Source organism: Bos grunniens, chromosome 7 (genome assembly GCF_055505025.1).
Source record: "Bos grunniens cultivar Pamir isolate PY7600 chromosome 7, Bosgru_T2T1.0, whole genome shotgun sequence".
Taxonomy (NCBI): domain Eukaryota; kingdom Metazoa; phylum Chordata; class Mammalia; order Artiodactyla; family Bovidae; genus Bos; species Bos grunniens.
In genome coordinates, this window is record NC_141171.1 from 39,137,851 (window position 1) to 39,152,812 (window position 14,962).

The 14,962-nt window shown below is 38.9% G+C and overlaps 2 pseudogenes across 1 annotated transcript; one reads left to right on the top strand and one right to left on the bottom strand.

The window, feature by feature from the left end:
* Nucleotides 1–753: 753 nt before the first annotated feature.
* On the top strand, nt 754–6,072 carry LOC147369101 (ubiquitin-conjugating enzyme E2 G1 pseudogene; annotated as a pseudogene).
* A 1,277-nt stretch (nt 6,073–7,349) lies between these two features.
* LOC147369102 (elongation factor 1-alpha 1 pseudogene) lies at nt 7,350–9,089 on the bottom strand (annotated as a pseudogene). The gene has a single exon (XR_015167256.1). The product of XR_015167256.1 is annotated as an elongation factor 1-alpha 1 pseudogene (transcript).
* Nucleotides 9,090–14,962: the final 5,873 nt, after the last annotated feature.

Genomic DNA, 14,962 nt, shown 5'->3' on the forward strand with positions numbered 1-14,962 from the left:
TTGTCAAAATGTCTGTCCAGGTCTTTTGCCCATTTTTAATTTGGATGGCTCATTTTCTTATTGTTGAATTTCAAGAGTTCTGTGTATATTTTGGGTAGCAGCCCTTTCTCAGATGTCTTTTGTAAACATTTTCTCCCAATATATGGCTTGACTTTTATTCTCTTCAAGATAGCCTTTTCACCAAGTGATGCTACAGAAATTTGCCATCCTTAGACAAAAACTAAAAATATAAAAAAGAAAGAAAAGAGAAAAATGTTAACAGAATTCAACTAATTAATTAACAGAATTTAATTAATTTAATTTAATTTCATTTTATTATTAACAGAATGAAAAGATAAGCTACAAAGTGACAGAAAATATTCGCAAGCCATGTATTTGACAAAAGTCTATTATATAGAATATATGTAAAGAACTTCCATCACTCAAAAGTAAAATTCAAATAGAAAGTTGGCAAAGACATGAAGAGACATCTAATTAAAGAAGATATAGAGATACAAATAATTGCATGGAAAGATGTTCAACGTCAGCCATTAGGAAAATGCAAATTAAAACCACAGTGGAGTTGAAACAGCATTTCTCAGATGGGACTCAATGTAAGCTCCTTGCAATTCTTTTGCGTATATACCTAGAAGTGGAGTTGCTGGATCATATGGTAATTTTATTTTAAAATTTTTTTTTTGTATTCCCATCAACAGTGCCCAAGGGTTCCAATTTCTCTACATTCTTGCCAACACTTATTTTTTATTTTGGGGGATGGAGGTACTATCTCATTGTAGTTTTGATTTGCATTTCCCTAGTAGCTAATTATGTTGAGAATCTTTTCATATGCTTATTGACTATTTGTATATCTTTTTGGAGAAATGTCTATTCAAGTCCTTTACCTATTTTTGAATTGAGTTTGTTTTTTTGTTTGTTGTTGAGTTTTAGGAGTTCTCTGTATATTCTAGATATTAATCCTTTATCTAATGTATGATTTGCAAATGTTTTCTCCCATTCTGTGGGTTGCCTTTTTACTTTGTTGATACTGTCTTTTGATCCACGTTAAAAATTTTTTTCATAAAGTCCAGGTTGTCTATTTTGTCTTTTGTTTCTTGTGTCTTTGGTATCATATTCAAAAAACAACTGCCAAATCCAATGTCATGAAGCTTTGGCCGTATGTTTTCTTCTAAGGGTTTTTATAGTTTTAGGCCTTATATATAAGTCTTGAGTCCATTTTGAGTTTGTTTTGTATATGGTGGTAATAATGAAACTTCATTCTTTTGCATGTAGATACTGAATTTCCCCACCATGTTTTGAAAAGACTGTCTTTTCCCTATTGAATGGTCTTGGCACCCTTGTTGAAAATAACTTGACCGTTTATGTGAGGGCTTATTTCTGCACTCTCTAGTCTGTTCCATTAACCTATCTGTCTGTAATTTATGCCAGTACCACACTGTTTTGATTAATGTAGTAAGTTTTGAAATCAAGAACTTCATTCTTCTTTTTCAAGATTGTTTTGCCTATTTTGTGTTCCTTGATATTCTATGTGAATTTTTAGGATGGGTGCAAAAAAAAGTCACTGGGATTTTGATAGAGATTGTGTTAATCTGTAGTTTGCTTTGGGTAGTACTGACATCATAAATTATTAATTTTTCCAATCCAAAGACACATAGGGTGTCTTTCTATTTATTTATGTCTTCTACAATTTCTTCTAGAAATTTTTTGTAGTTTTCATTGTATAAGTTTTTCAACTCTTTGAATAAGTTAATTCCTAAATTTTTTTGTACTGTTGTAAATGGTATTTAAAAATTAACTTTTTTTTCAGCTTGCCTATGGGAAAAGAAATGCAACTGGTATTTTGTCTTGACTTTGTATCCTGCTGTTTTGCCGAATTTGTTCATTATGTCTAATGGGTTTGTGTGTGTGTGTGTGTTTGAAATCTTTAGGATTTCTACACAGACCATATTATCTGTGAACAAAGATAATTTTACTTTTTCATTCTCAATTTAGATTACTTTTATTTTTTCTTGTGTAATTGTTTTGTCTAAGTCTTCTAGCACTATGTGAATAAGAAGTGGCAAAAGTGGACATCTTTGTATTGTTCCTAACCTTAGAAGAAAAATTTTCAGTTTGTCACCATGAGTATGATGTTCATTGTGGATTTTCACATGTGGCTTTTCTTATATTGAGGTAGTTTCTTTCTATGCCTAGTTTCTTGTTTGCTTTTATCATGAATGGGTATTAAATTTTGTCAAATGCTTTTTCTTCAGCAATTGAGGTGATAATGTGCTTTTCTTTTTTCTCTTAATATGGTGCATTACACTGATGAATTTTTGTATGTTTAACCATCTTTGCATTCCAGGGATAAATCTCACTTGATTATGGTGTAAAATCCTTTTAATATGCTGCTGAATTTGGTCTGCTAGTATTTTGTTGAAGATTTTTGCATCAATTTTCATAAGGAATATTGGTCTGTTGTTTCTTTTCTTGTAGTGTTTTTGCCTGGCTTTAGTATCAGAGTAATGCTGATTTACCCTGAATGAAAGAATTAGAAATGAATTAGAAAATGTTCCCACTTTAATTTTTTTGAACAGTTTAGTGTTGGTTCTTCTTTAAACGTTCGGTAGAATTCACCAGTGAAGCTATCAGCTGATGGCTTTTTTTTCCTGTTGGGAGATTTTTAGATTACTGATTCACTCTCCTTTCTTATGTTTCTTTGTAGTTTAGTCTTGGTAGGTTTTGAGTTTCTAGGAATTTGTCTGTTTCAACTAGATTATCCAATTTGTTGGCATGCAGTTACTTAGAGTGCGTGTGTGCTAAGTCGCTTCTGTCATGTCTGACTCTTTTCGACCCTATGGACTGTAGCCCTCCAGGTTCCTCTGTCCATGGGGATTCTCCAGGCAAGAAGACTGGAGTAGGTTGCCATGCTCTCTTCCAAGGGATCTTCCCAACCCAGGGATTGAACCTGCACCTCTTATGGGTCCTGCATTGGCAAGTGGGTTCGTTATCATTAATGTCACCTGGGAAGCTCTTACTTATAGTTCAGTTCAGTTCAGTCGCTCAGTCGTGTCCGACTCTTTGCAACCCCATGAATTGCAGCATGCCAGGCCTCCCTGTCCATCACCAACTCCCGGAGTTCACCCAAACTCATGTCCATCGAGTCGGTGATGCCATCGTAATAATTTTTATGTCTCTAGAATTGTCCTCACTTTCATTTCTGATATTAGTCTTGTGAGTATTTTTTTAACCCATCTAGTTAAAGATTTGTCAATTTTCTGTTCCTTATTTTATTTATCTCTGCTCCAATCTATACTTTTCTTCATTCTGCTAGTTTGGGGTTTAGTTTGTTCTTCTTTTACTAGTTCTTTAAGTTGTAAAATGAGGTTGTTGATTTGAGATCTTATTTATTAACATAAGCATTTATAGCTACAAATGTGCCCCTTAGCACTGCTTTCTCTGTGTCCAATAAGTTTTGGTACGTTGTGTTTTTGTTGTCAGTCATCTCTAAGTGTATTCTTAGAAATACCTTGTGATTTCTTCTTGATTTGTTGTTTAAAAAGAAAAAAGTTTATAATTAAAATCATACCATCCCCTTTACTAGACAGTAAGTACCATATGGCCAGAGAACATGTCTATTTTTGAGTCACCAACATATATCTAATACCAAACATAGGACTTGGCACAAAATAGGTGCTCACATCATTAAATAAATGAATAGCTCTAATCACACACAAATCTATTGTTTAATTTCCACAAACTTGTGATTTTTTCCAGTTTTCCTTCTGATAATGATTTTTAACTTCATCCCACTGTTGTCAAAGAACATACTTTGTATTCTGTCTAGTTTTTAAAATCTATTATGACACTTTAATCTCAATATATGCCTAATGTTTTCTCTATTCTGAGAAATGTTCCATGTGCACTTGAGAAGAATGTGTATTCTGTTATTGTTAGCTAGAGTGTTTTGTATGTCTATTTTTTTTTGGTATGTCTATTAAATCTGGTTGGCTCATTGGGTTGTTCAAGTTCTCTGTTTCCTTACTTGTCTTCTGTTTTTTTTTTTTTTTTTCTATCCATTATTTAGAATTGGCAGCTCCCCTGGTAGCTCAGTTGGTAAAGAATATGCCTGCAATGCAGGAGACCCAGTTTCAATCCCTGGGTAGGGAAAATCCCCTGGAGAAGGAAATGGCAAACCACTCCAGTATTCTTGCCTGGAAAATCCCATAGACAGAGGAACCTGGTGGGCTATAGTCCATGGGGTCACAAGGGTCAAACATGACTTAGTAACTAAACCACCAACCATTGAGAGTTAGGTATTAAAGACTCCAGCTATAATTGTAGAACAGTCTAGTTTTCCTTTCAGTTCTGTCCATTTTTTTAAAAAATTTTTATTTTTTGGCCAAGCAGAATGTGGAATCTGGTTTCCCAACCAGGGATTGAAACTTCGCCCCCTGCATTGGAAGTCTTAACCACTAGACTGACAAAGTCACCAATTCTGTCAATTTTTGCTTCAGAATTTTGATGATCAGTTATTAGGTATGTAAATATTTATAATCATTTTATCTTCTTGCTATATTGAAACTTTTATTAATATATAATTGAACCTTTTATTAATATATAATATATAACCTTTTATTAATATATCGTACATTATATAGTAATATAATGTTTGTTTCTTGTACTTTTTTAAACTTAAAATCTATTTTGTTTGATACTAGTTTAGCCACTCTTGCTCTGTCCTGGTAACTATTTGCATGGACTATCCTTTTCAGTTCTTTCACTTTCAAATCTGTTTCTGTCATTGTAGCTAAAACGAGTCTCTTGGGAATTCTCTGGCAGTCCAGTGGTTAATCAGCTGGTAAAGAATCCTCCTGCAGTGCAGGAGACCCCAGTTCGATTCCTGGGTCGGGAAGGTCCCCTGGAGAAGGGATAGGCTACCCACTCCAGTATTCTTGGGCTTTCCTGGTGGCTCAGATGGTAAAGAATCTGCCTGCAATGTGGGCGACCTAGGTTTGATACCTGGGTTGGGAAAAGTCCCTGGAGAAGGGAAAGGCTATCCACTCCAGTATTCAGGCCTGGAGAATCCCCATGGACAGAGGTGCCTGACGGGCTACAGTCCATGGGGTTTCAAAAAGTCGGACACAACTGAACGACTAAGTACAGCACACCAGTGGTTAGGACTTGGCGCTTTCACTGCCATGGGTCAGGGTTCAATCCTGGTAGGGAAACCAAGCTCCCACAAACCCTGTGGTGTGGCCAAAAATAATAATAATAAAATATTCTCTTGAGTTAGGTAGTGGCAGGGGAGACACAGGTGGGCCCCACCAGGCCGGTTGAAGGAACAGAGGGCAAGCAAAATCCTGTACCGCTGCCCCAGCCCAGCCTCCCTCAGTTTGGACCTGCCAGTGGTGGGGACCCTGGTTCCTCAGCACACCAAGCTCCAGCAGCCCCAGAGCCTGTCCTCAGTTCTTCCAAAGCCCCAGTGCCAACCCAGACTCTTGGCAAAGACAGTTGGTAGAACTCAACAAAAATCAGTGGAAGGCTTTTCAGCAGGTTTGATAGATGACCATGATCTCGGGAAATCCTTACTATTGTTCTTCCTAAAATAAAATTCATTATAGAAATCTGGAGCCCAAATGTTGATAAAAGTGGTGAAACATACATTGCTATTCTTCACAAGCCTGAAAAAGATAAATATGGCTATGAAAAACCTGAGGAACGCTGGCTGCCTATTCCCACTGTGGAAACCATCATGATTAGTGTCATTTCTGTGCTGGTAGACCTAATGGAGACCCATCTGCTAATACTGATGCTGTGAAAGAACGAAGACAGAAATGGTGAATTAAAATGGAATGTTGGGGGACTTTCCTGGTGGTCCAGTGGGCTAACACTCCATGCTTTCACTTCAGGAGGCCCGGGTTTGATCCCGGTCAGGGAACTAGATCCCGCGTGCCACAACTAAGACCTGAAACAGTAAAATGAATTAGTTAAAAGAAAAGGAAAGGTGCCTGCTGTGTAAGGAAAAGCCAAGAGACTGCTTTTGAGTGACATTTATTCAACAGCTGTAACTTCACTTATTTCAGGGACTCCAGTTGAGAAACATGGCACTATTTTCCTTGCACTCTACCCACCTATTGCTGGACTTCTGTTGTAACAAGTTGGCAAATAACAGCTAGAACTGGGCTGCAATAAAACATGCCAGTATCAATGTTGACAAGAGCTTAAAAAGTGCCAACTTACAGATAATTATGCATTTCGAATTCTATGAACTGCTTTAACCTTCAAGAAGAATTGTAAAGAACTGTACATAGTATAATGTGATCCAGATAGTATACATGTGTTTATGTACATCCACAAATATACCTTGTACCAGATAATGTTTTCTTGTAGTAGAATAAGAATCACGTAAATTCTGAAAGATTTTAGCAGGTTTTCTTTCCCTATTGTTTTTTTTATCAGTTTTAAAAGATTCCTTAAAGCAAGTCAGATGAAAAGCAATTAGAACTAAAAATTTCCATTTAATTTCCTTTTTTAAAAATGTATGGGAGTATTTATTTACATATTTCTTGAGGCAAATCATCTACAGTAGTAACTTGAAAAGAGTTCTAGAAGAATTGTGGAATGTCTATTTATAAATGCATTGGACAAAGCAGTAGTTACAAAAATCTCAGCCTTGGCAGGATGATGGATCAGGCAGATAAATAATTATTTCCATATCTATAATTAAAGCACATATTTTTGAATGTTTCCATCTTCAGTTCAGTTCAGTCACTCAGTCGTGTGCGACTCTTTGTGACCCCATGGACTACAGCAGGCTCACTGTCTATCAGCAACTCCCAGAGTTTACTCAAACTCATGTCCATCGAGTTGGTGATGCCATCCAACCATCTCATCCTCTGTCGTTCCCTTCTCCCGCCTTCAATCTTTCCCAGCTTCAGGGGCTTTTCCAGTGAGTCAGTTCTTCGCATCAGGTAGCCAAAGTATTGAAGTTTCAGCTTCAGCATCAGTCCTTCCAATGAATATTCAGGACTGATTTCCTTTAGAATGGACTGGTTGGATCTCCTTGCAGTTCAAGGGACTCACAAGAGTCTTTTCCAACATCACAGTTCGAAAGCATCAATTCTTCAGCGCTCAGGTTTCTGTATAGTCCAACTCTCACATCCATACATGACCACTGGAAAAACCATAGCCTTGACTAGACGGACCTTTGTTGGCAAAGTAATGTCTCTGCTTTTTAACATGCTGTCTATGTTGGTCATTACTTTTCTTGCAAGGAGCAAGCGTCTTTTAATTTCATGGCTGCAGTCACCATCTGCATTGATTTTTGAGCCCCAAATCACTTAAACATCTTAACATAATATGTTTCCGTCTTTTTTTTTTTTTCTCATTAAGCTTTTTTTAATGGGTCTCAAATTCTGTGACAGATTTTTGGTCAAGTTGTTTTCATTAAAAAGTACTGATTTTAAAAACTAATAACTTAAACTGCCACACACAAAACATATGGTCCACAAAAACATTCTCCTTTCCTTCTGAAGGTTTTACGATGCATTGTTATCATTAACCAGTCTTTTACTATTAAACTTAAATGGCCAATTGAGACAAACAGTTCTGAGACCGTTCTTCCACCACTGATTAAGACTGGGGTGGCAGGTATTGGGGATAATATTCATTTAGCCTTCTGAGCTTTCTGGGCAGACTTGGTGACCTTGCCAGCTCCAGCTTCCTTCTTGTCCACTGCTTTGATGACACCCACAGCGACTGTCTGTCTCATGTCACATACAGCAAAATGGCCCAGGGGAGGATAATCAGAGATGCTCTCGACACACATGGGCTTGCCAGGAACCATATCAACGATGGCAGCGTCACCAGATTTCAAGAATTTAGGGCCATCTTCCAGCTTTTTCCCAGAACAATGATCAATCTCCTTCAGCTCAGCAAAGTTGCAAGCAATGTGAGCTGTGTGACAATCCAGCACAGGTGCATGTCCAGCACTGATTTGGCCTGGATGGTTCAAAACAATCACCTGAGCTGTGAAGCCAGCTGCTTCCACTGGTGGGTCATTTTTGCTGCCACCAGCCACATTGCCATGACGGACATCTTTGACAGACACGTTCTTGACACTGAAGCCCACATTGTCCCCAGGAAGGGCTTCACTCAATGCTTCATGGTGCATTTTTACAGACTTCACTTCAGTTGTTACATTGACTGGAGCAAAGGTGACCACCATGCCAGGTTTGAGAACACCAGTCTCCACTCGACCCACAGGGACAGTACCAATACCACCAATTTTATAGACATCCTGGAGAGACAAACGCAAGGGTTTGTCAGTTGGGCGAGTTGGTGGCAGGATGCAATCCAGAGCTTCAAGCAGGGTGGTTCCACTGGCATTGCCGTCCTTACGGGTGACTTCCCGTCCCTTGAACCATGGCATGTTAGCACTTGGCTCCAGCATGTTGTCACCATTCCAGCCAGAAATTGGCACAAATGCTACTGTGTCGGGGTTGTAGCCGATTTTCTTAATGTAGGTGCTGACTTCCTTAACAATTTCCTCGTATCTCTTCTGGCTATAGGGTGGCTCAGTGGAATCCATTTTGTTAACACCAACAATTAGTTGTTGCACACCCAGGGTGTAAGCCAGAAGGGCATGCTCATGGGTCTGCTCGTGCTTGGAGATACTGGCTTCAAATTCACCAACACCAGCAGCAACAATCAGGAGAGCACAGTCAGCCTGGGATGTGCCTGTAATCATGTTTTTGATGAAGTCTCTGTGTCCTGGGGCATCAATGATGGTAACATAGTACTTGCTGGTCTCAAATTTCCACAGGGAGATATCAATGGTGATACCACGCTCACGTTCAGCTTTAAGTTTGTCCAAGACCCAGGCATATTTGAAGGAGCCCTTTCCCATCTCGGCAGCCTCCTTCTCGAACGTTTCAATTGTTCTCTTGTCGATCCCGCCACATTTGTAGATCAGATGGCCAGTCGTGGTAGACTTCCCTGAATCTACGTGCCCAATGACGATGTTCATGTGGGTCTTCTCCTTTCCCATTTTGGCTTAGGTTTAACGGTGGTTTTCACAACACCTGTGTCCTGGCGGCAAACCCATTGCGAAAAGGGTGTTTCCATCTTAAACATAATAAAAATCCAAACATGTGGACCAATCACTGCTATGAAGCATCATTGTCACGGTTTTACCCACAATTCTCTCAGTCAGGCACTGACTCAAAGGAGCTGGAGTTACTTTCTCCCAATTGCATATTGATTTATGTAGATTTCTCAGGACTTCTTTCTGAACATTAATCAATGCTGTTTCTTACATTTGGTGTATAGACTAGAGATAGTCATTTGTAAAGTGTTACAATACTACCTACTCCAAGTTACCTACTAGTAGGTGGGATGAAAAAAACTATTTCACAAATTAATGCAAAAAGCCCTAACAATTCTATTTTGGTTTATAGTATCTCAATTTTAGGAGTAATATTATCAACTTCTCGATTACCTGTACAAATGGATGGGAAAAAACCATAGGTCTATAAATTACAGTGAGTAATCAAAAAACTTTTCAAGTGCATTCATCTGATTGTTTTCCAGAATATCTATGTTTTGTTATATAATAAATATTTTCAAACAAAATCAACATGTATTAATGTCCTTAAACCATCCAGGCTTCATTAAACTCTTTTCACTTACTAAACTTTTGTATCTTCTTTGTTTTGACACACTTTCCTTGCTCTTCTCTTCTGTATGTCAGGAAGTTTTCAAATCATTTAGTTCAAATACTGAACTACTCAATAAGCAGCTACTTGATTTTTTTTCTTTTTCTGTATGCACCACCTGGCATGTAGGATTTTCGTTTCCCGACCAGGATCAAACCCGTCCCCTGCAGTGGGAGCCCGGAGTCCCAACTGCTGAGCCACCAGGGAAGTCACAACTACTGATCTTTAAGGATGACTTCGGAGGAGTGGTCCTCACCAGGTGCTTTATCCCTGTTGTTTATTTGCGCCCATCTCTTGGATTGGACATAGTAATAACAGTTTTCGTTGTTGAGCGCTCTTTTCAGTCATTATCCCCAAGAACAAAGAAGAGTTGGTTCTAAATTCAATTCAGATTTAAAATTATTAAAATTTACCCCAAACAATACAAAATTTGGTTTTATTTTTGCCCTTCAGTTACCCAATGTGAAGTCTGGATAAATAAAGAATGCACAACTATAGCTTTCTATTTAACTTCTATTTTTGCTATTTAAAATGCTGTTTACCCTCAAACCCTTCTCCTTCTTCATATTCCTTTGCCTCTATTCTATACTTGAGATTTTTTTCTCACCTATTGTAAAAGAAATTGTGATGTCTATTTTCATACAATTTGATTTTGGAATTTTGTCACCTGATGTAGTGAGTTCTTCCAAAATAAAGTTTTTTTCCAATAAAATTTTAAAAAGTAAAATGAAATGAAATGATCCTCTTGCAAATAGCATATAGTTGGTTGTGTTTTTTACCCATCCTGCAAATCTTTGTCTTGACTGGAGAGTTTAATCTATTTACATTTAATAAATTATATTTAAAATAATTACTTATCAGGAGGGATTTACTTCTGCATTTTGCAATTTTTTTCTATTTCCCTTATAGCTCTTTGTTCCTCATTTCTTGTGTTTACTTCTTTTGCATAACTTTGTGTAGTGAAACATTAAAATTCCTTTCTCATTTCTTTTTGGGTACATTCTTTTTTTTTTTGCCATACCTTGCCATACACGGGATCTTAATTCCCCAATGAGGGACTGAGGCTGTGTCTTATGCAGTGGAAGCGTGGCATCTTAACCACTGGACTGCCAGCAAAGTCTCTTGTGTATATTCTTTAGCTCTTTTCTTTGTGGTTACCATGGAGATTATATTTAACATCCTAAAGTTATCACACTCTAATTTGAATTTATACCAGCTTACCTTCAATAACATATAAAAACTCTGCTCCTTTAACAGCTCTGTTCTCACCCCTTTCAGTTGTTTATTACAAAATTTTATCTTTATACATTGTAATGGTTATTTTTTTTACTATAAAAAGAAACTAACAGTTGGTGCATGCAGTAAGCTGAATAAATCTCCAAAATTATGCTGAGTGAAAAAAGCCAGTCTCAGAAAGTTACATACTGTATGATTCCATTTATATAACATTCTTGAAATGACAAAGTTATAGAAATGGAAAACAGATTAGTGGTTGTCTGAAGTAAGAGGGAGTTAGGGGTTGGGTAAGAGGGTAGGGAAGTGGGTGTGGCTATAACAGGACAACATGAAATATCCTTGTGGTGAGAGAACTACTGTTTCTGGACTGTATCAATGTCAATATCCTAGTTGTAATATTGTGTTATACTTTGCCAAGAGGTGATGGGACCAGATGCCATGATCTTAGTTTTCTGAATGTTGGCATTTTAAGCCAACTTTTTCACTTTCCTCTTTCACTTTCATCAAGAGGCTCTTTAGTTCTTCTTCACTTTCTGCCACAAGGGTGGTGTCATCTGCATATCTGAGGTTATTGATATTTCTCCCAGCAGTCTTGATTCCAGCTTGTGCTTCATCTGGCCTGGAATTTCACATGATGTACTCTGCATATAAGTTAAATAAGCAGGGTGACAATATACAGCCTTGATGTACTCCTTTCCCAATTTGGAATCAGTCTGTTGTTCCATGTCCAGTTGTAACTGTTGTTTCTTGACCTGCATACAGATTTCTCAGGAGGCAGGTCAGGTGGTCTGGTATTCCCATCCCTTTAAGAACTGTCCACGGTTTGTTGTGATCCACACAGTCAAAGACTTTGACATAGTCAATAAAGCAGAATAAATGTTTTTCTGGAACTCTCTTGCTTTTTCGATGATCTAATGGATGTTGGCAATTTGATTTCTGGTTCTTCTGCCTTTTCTAAATCCAGCTTGAACATCTGGAAGTTCATGGTTCATGTACTGCTGAAGCCTGGCTTGGAGAATTTTGAGCATTACTTTGCTAGCATGTGAGATGGGTGCAATTGTGTGGTAGTTTGAACATTCTTTGGCATTGCCTTTCTTTGGGATTGGAATAAAAACTGACCTTTTCCAGTCCTGTGGCCATTGCTGAGTTTTCCAAATTTGCTGGCATATTGAATACAGCACTTTCACAGCATCATCTTTTAGGATTTGAAATAGCTCAACTGAAATTCCATCACCTACACTAACTTTGTTTGTAGTTATGCTTCCTAAGGTCCACTTGACTTCACATTCCAGGATGTCTAGCTTTAGGTGAGTGATCACACCATCATGGTTATCTGGGTCGTGAAGATCTTTCCTGTATATTTCTTCTGTGTACTCTTGCCACCTCTTCTTCTGCTTCTGTTCTGTTAGGTCCATCTTCTGCTTCTGTTAGGTCCGTACCATTTCTGGAGTTTATTGTGCCCATCTTTGCATGAAATGTTCCCTTGGTATCTCTGATTTCCTTGAGGAAATCTCTAGTCTTCCCCATCCTATTGTTTTCCTCTATTTCTTTGCATTGATCACTGAGGAAGGCTTTCTTATCTCTCCTTGCTATTCTTTGGAACTCTGCATTCAAATGGGTATATATTTCCTTTTCTCCTTTGCCTTTAGCTTCTCTTCTTTTCTCAGCTATTTGTAAGGCCTCCTCAGACAACCATTTTGCATTTCTTTTTCTTGGGGATGGTCTTAATCACTGCCTCTTGTACAATGTCACAAACCTCCATCCATAGTTCTTCAGGGACTCTGTCTATCAGATCTAACCCCTTGAATCTATTTGTCACTTCCACTGTATAATTGTAAGGGATTTGATTTAGGTCATACCTGAATGGTCTAGTGGTTTTCCTTACTTTCTTCAATTTAAGTCTGAATTTGGCAATAAGGAGTTCATGATCTGAGCCACAGTAAGCTCCCGGTCTTGCTTTTGCTGCCTGTACAGAGCTTCCCATCTTTGGCTGCCAAGAGTATAATCAATCTGATTTCGGTATTGACCATCTGGTGATGTCCATGTGTAGAGTCATCTCTTGTGTTGTTGGAAGAGGGTGTTTGCTATGACCAATGTGTTCTCTTGTCAAAACTCTGTTAGCCTTTAACCTGCTTCGTTTTGTACTCCAAGGTCAAATTTGCCTACTACTCCAGGTATTTCTTGACTTCCTACTTTTGCATTCCAGTCCCCTATAATGAAAAGGACATCTTTTGGGGGTGCTAGTTCTAGAAGGTCTTGTAGGTTTTCATAGAGCCATTCAACTTCTTCAGCATTACTTGTCAGGGCATAGACTTGGATTACTGTGATACTGAATGGTTTGCCTTGGAAACGAGCTGAAATCATTCTGTTGTTTTTGAGATTGCATCCAAATACTGCATTTCAGACTCTTTTGTTGACTATGATGGCTACTCCATTTCTTCTAAGGGATTCTTGCCCACAGTTCAGTTCAGTCGCTCAGTCATGTCCCACTCTTTGCAACCCCATGGACTACAGCATGCCAGGCCTCCCTGTCCATCACCAACTCCAGAGTTTACCCAAACTCATAACCATTGAGTTGGTGACCATCTCATCCTCTGTCCCCTTCTCTTCCCACCCTGAATCTGTCCCAGCATCAGGGTTTTTTCCAATGAGTCAGTTCTTTGCATCAGGTGGCCAAAGTATTCTTGCCCACAGTAGTAGATATAATTGTCATCCGAGTTAAATTCACCCATTCCAGTCCATTTTAGTTCACTGATTCCTAAAATGTCGATGTTCTCTCTTGCCATCTCCTGTTTGACCACTTCCAATTTGCTTTGATTCATGGACCTAACATTCCAGGTTCCTATGCAGTATTGCTCTTTACAGCATCTACCTTGCTTCTATCACCAGTCACATCCACAACTGGGTGTTTTTGCTTTGGCTCCTTCCCTTCATTCTTTCTGGAGTTATTTCTCCACTGATCTCCAGTAGCATATTGGGCACCTACTGACCTGGGGAGTTCATCTTTCAGTGTTCTATCTTTTTGCCTATTCATACTGTTCATGGGGTTCCCATGGCAAGAATACTGAAGTGGTTTGCCATTCCCTTCTCCAGTGGACCACATTTTGTCAGAACCCTCCACCATGACCTGTCCACCCTGGGTGGCCTTAGATGGCATGGCTCATAGTTTCATTGAGTTAGACAAGGCTGTGGTCCATGTAATCAGTTTGGTTAATTTTCTGTGATTGTGGTTTTCAGCCTGTCTGCCCTCTGAGGGACAAGGATAAGAGGTTTATGGAAGCTTCCTGATGGGAACTTATAGCAAATGTTGATACCCCAGTGAAAGCGAGTCACTCAGTCGTGTTAGACTTCTTGTGACCCCCCCCATAGAATATACGCGTCCATGGAATATATGTATCAATGGACCATAGAGTCCATGGAATTCTCCAGGCCAGAACACTGGAGTGGGTAGCCTATCCCTTTTCCAACAGATCTTCCTGACCCAGGAATCGAACTAGGGTCTCTTGCACTGCAGGCGGATTCTTTACCAACTGAGCTACCAGGGAAGATTGGCATGTCTCTAAAAAGCTTAACTTTAAAAATACCTGAAAGTATTACCATAAAATGTTATCATTTGTTAATTCTGTAATTATCTGTTAATTCTGAGTGGTGGTTACAACAGCAGTAATATAGCATGTAGTTAAAACAGCACAAAGGAAAACACAAGCAGAAGCAAGCCCAGAGCGGCAGATCCTACTTCCCAGGGAAGTCAAGCATCCTAGGTTAGGCTCCTGTCCCTTATCATAATTCGCTTGCCGACTCAAAGTACGTTAGTTTCATCATCTGCAGAACAAAACAAACTGATAATCAACACCAGTCACTGGGCGGCGATGAGAGTTAAAGGGGAAAAAAATCCAATTCTGCAGCTCTAATTTGGCCCTAGATAGGAGCGGCGCCCCAATCAGGTACTGCCGCGCCGCGGCCTCGGAGCATCTGGGACTTGTAGTCCACCCGGCGGAACTCGCTGTCCCGGCAGCTCCCGCGGCGGCGGC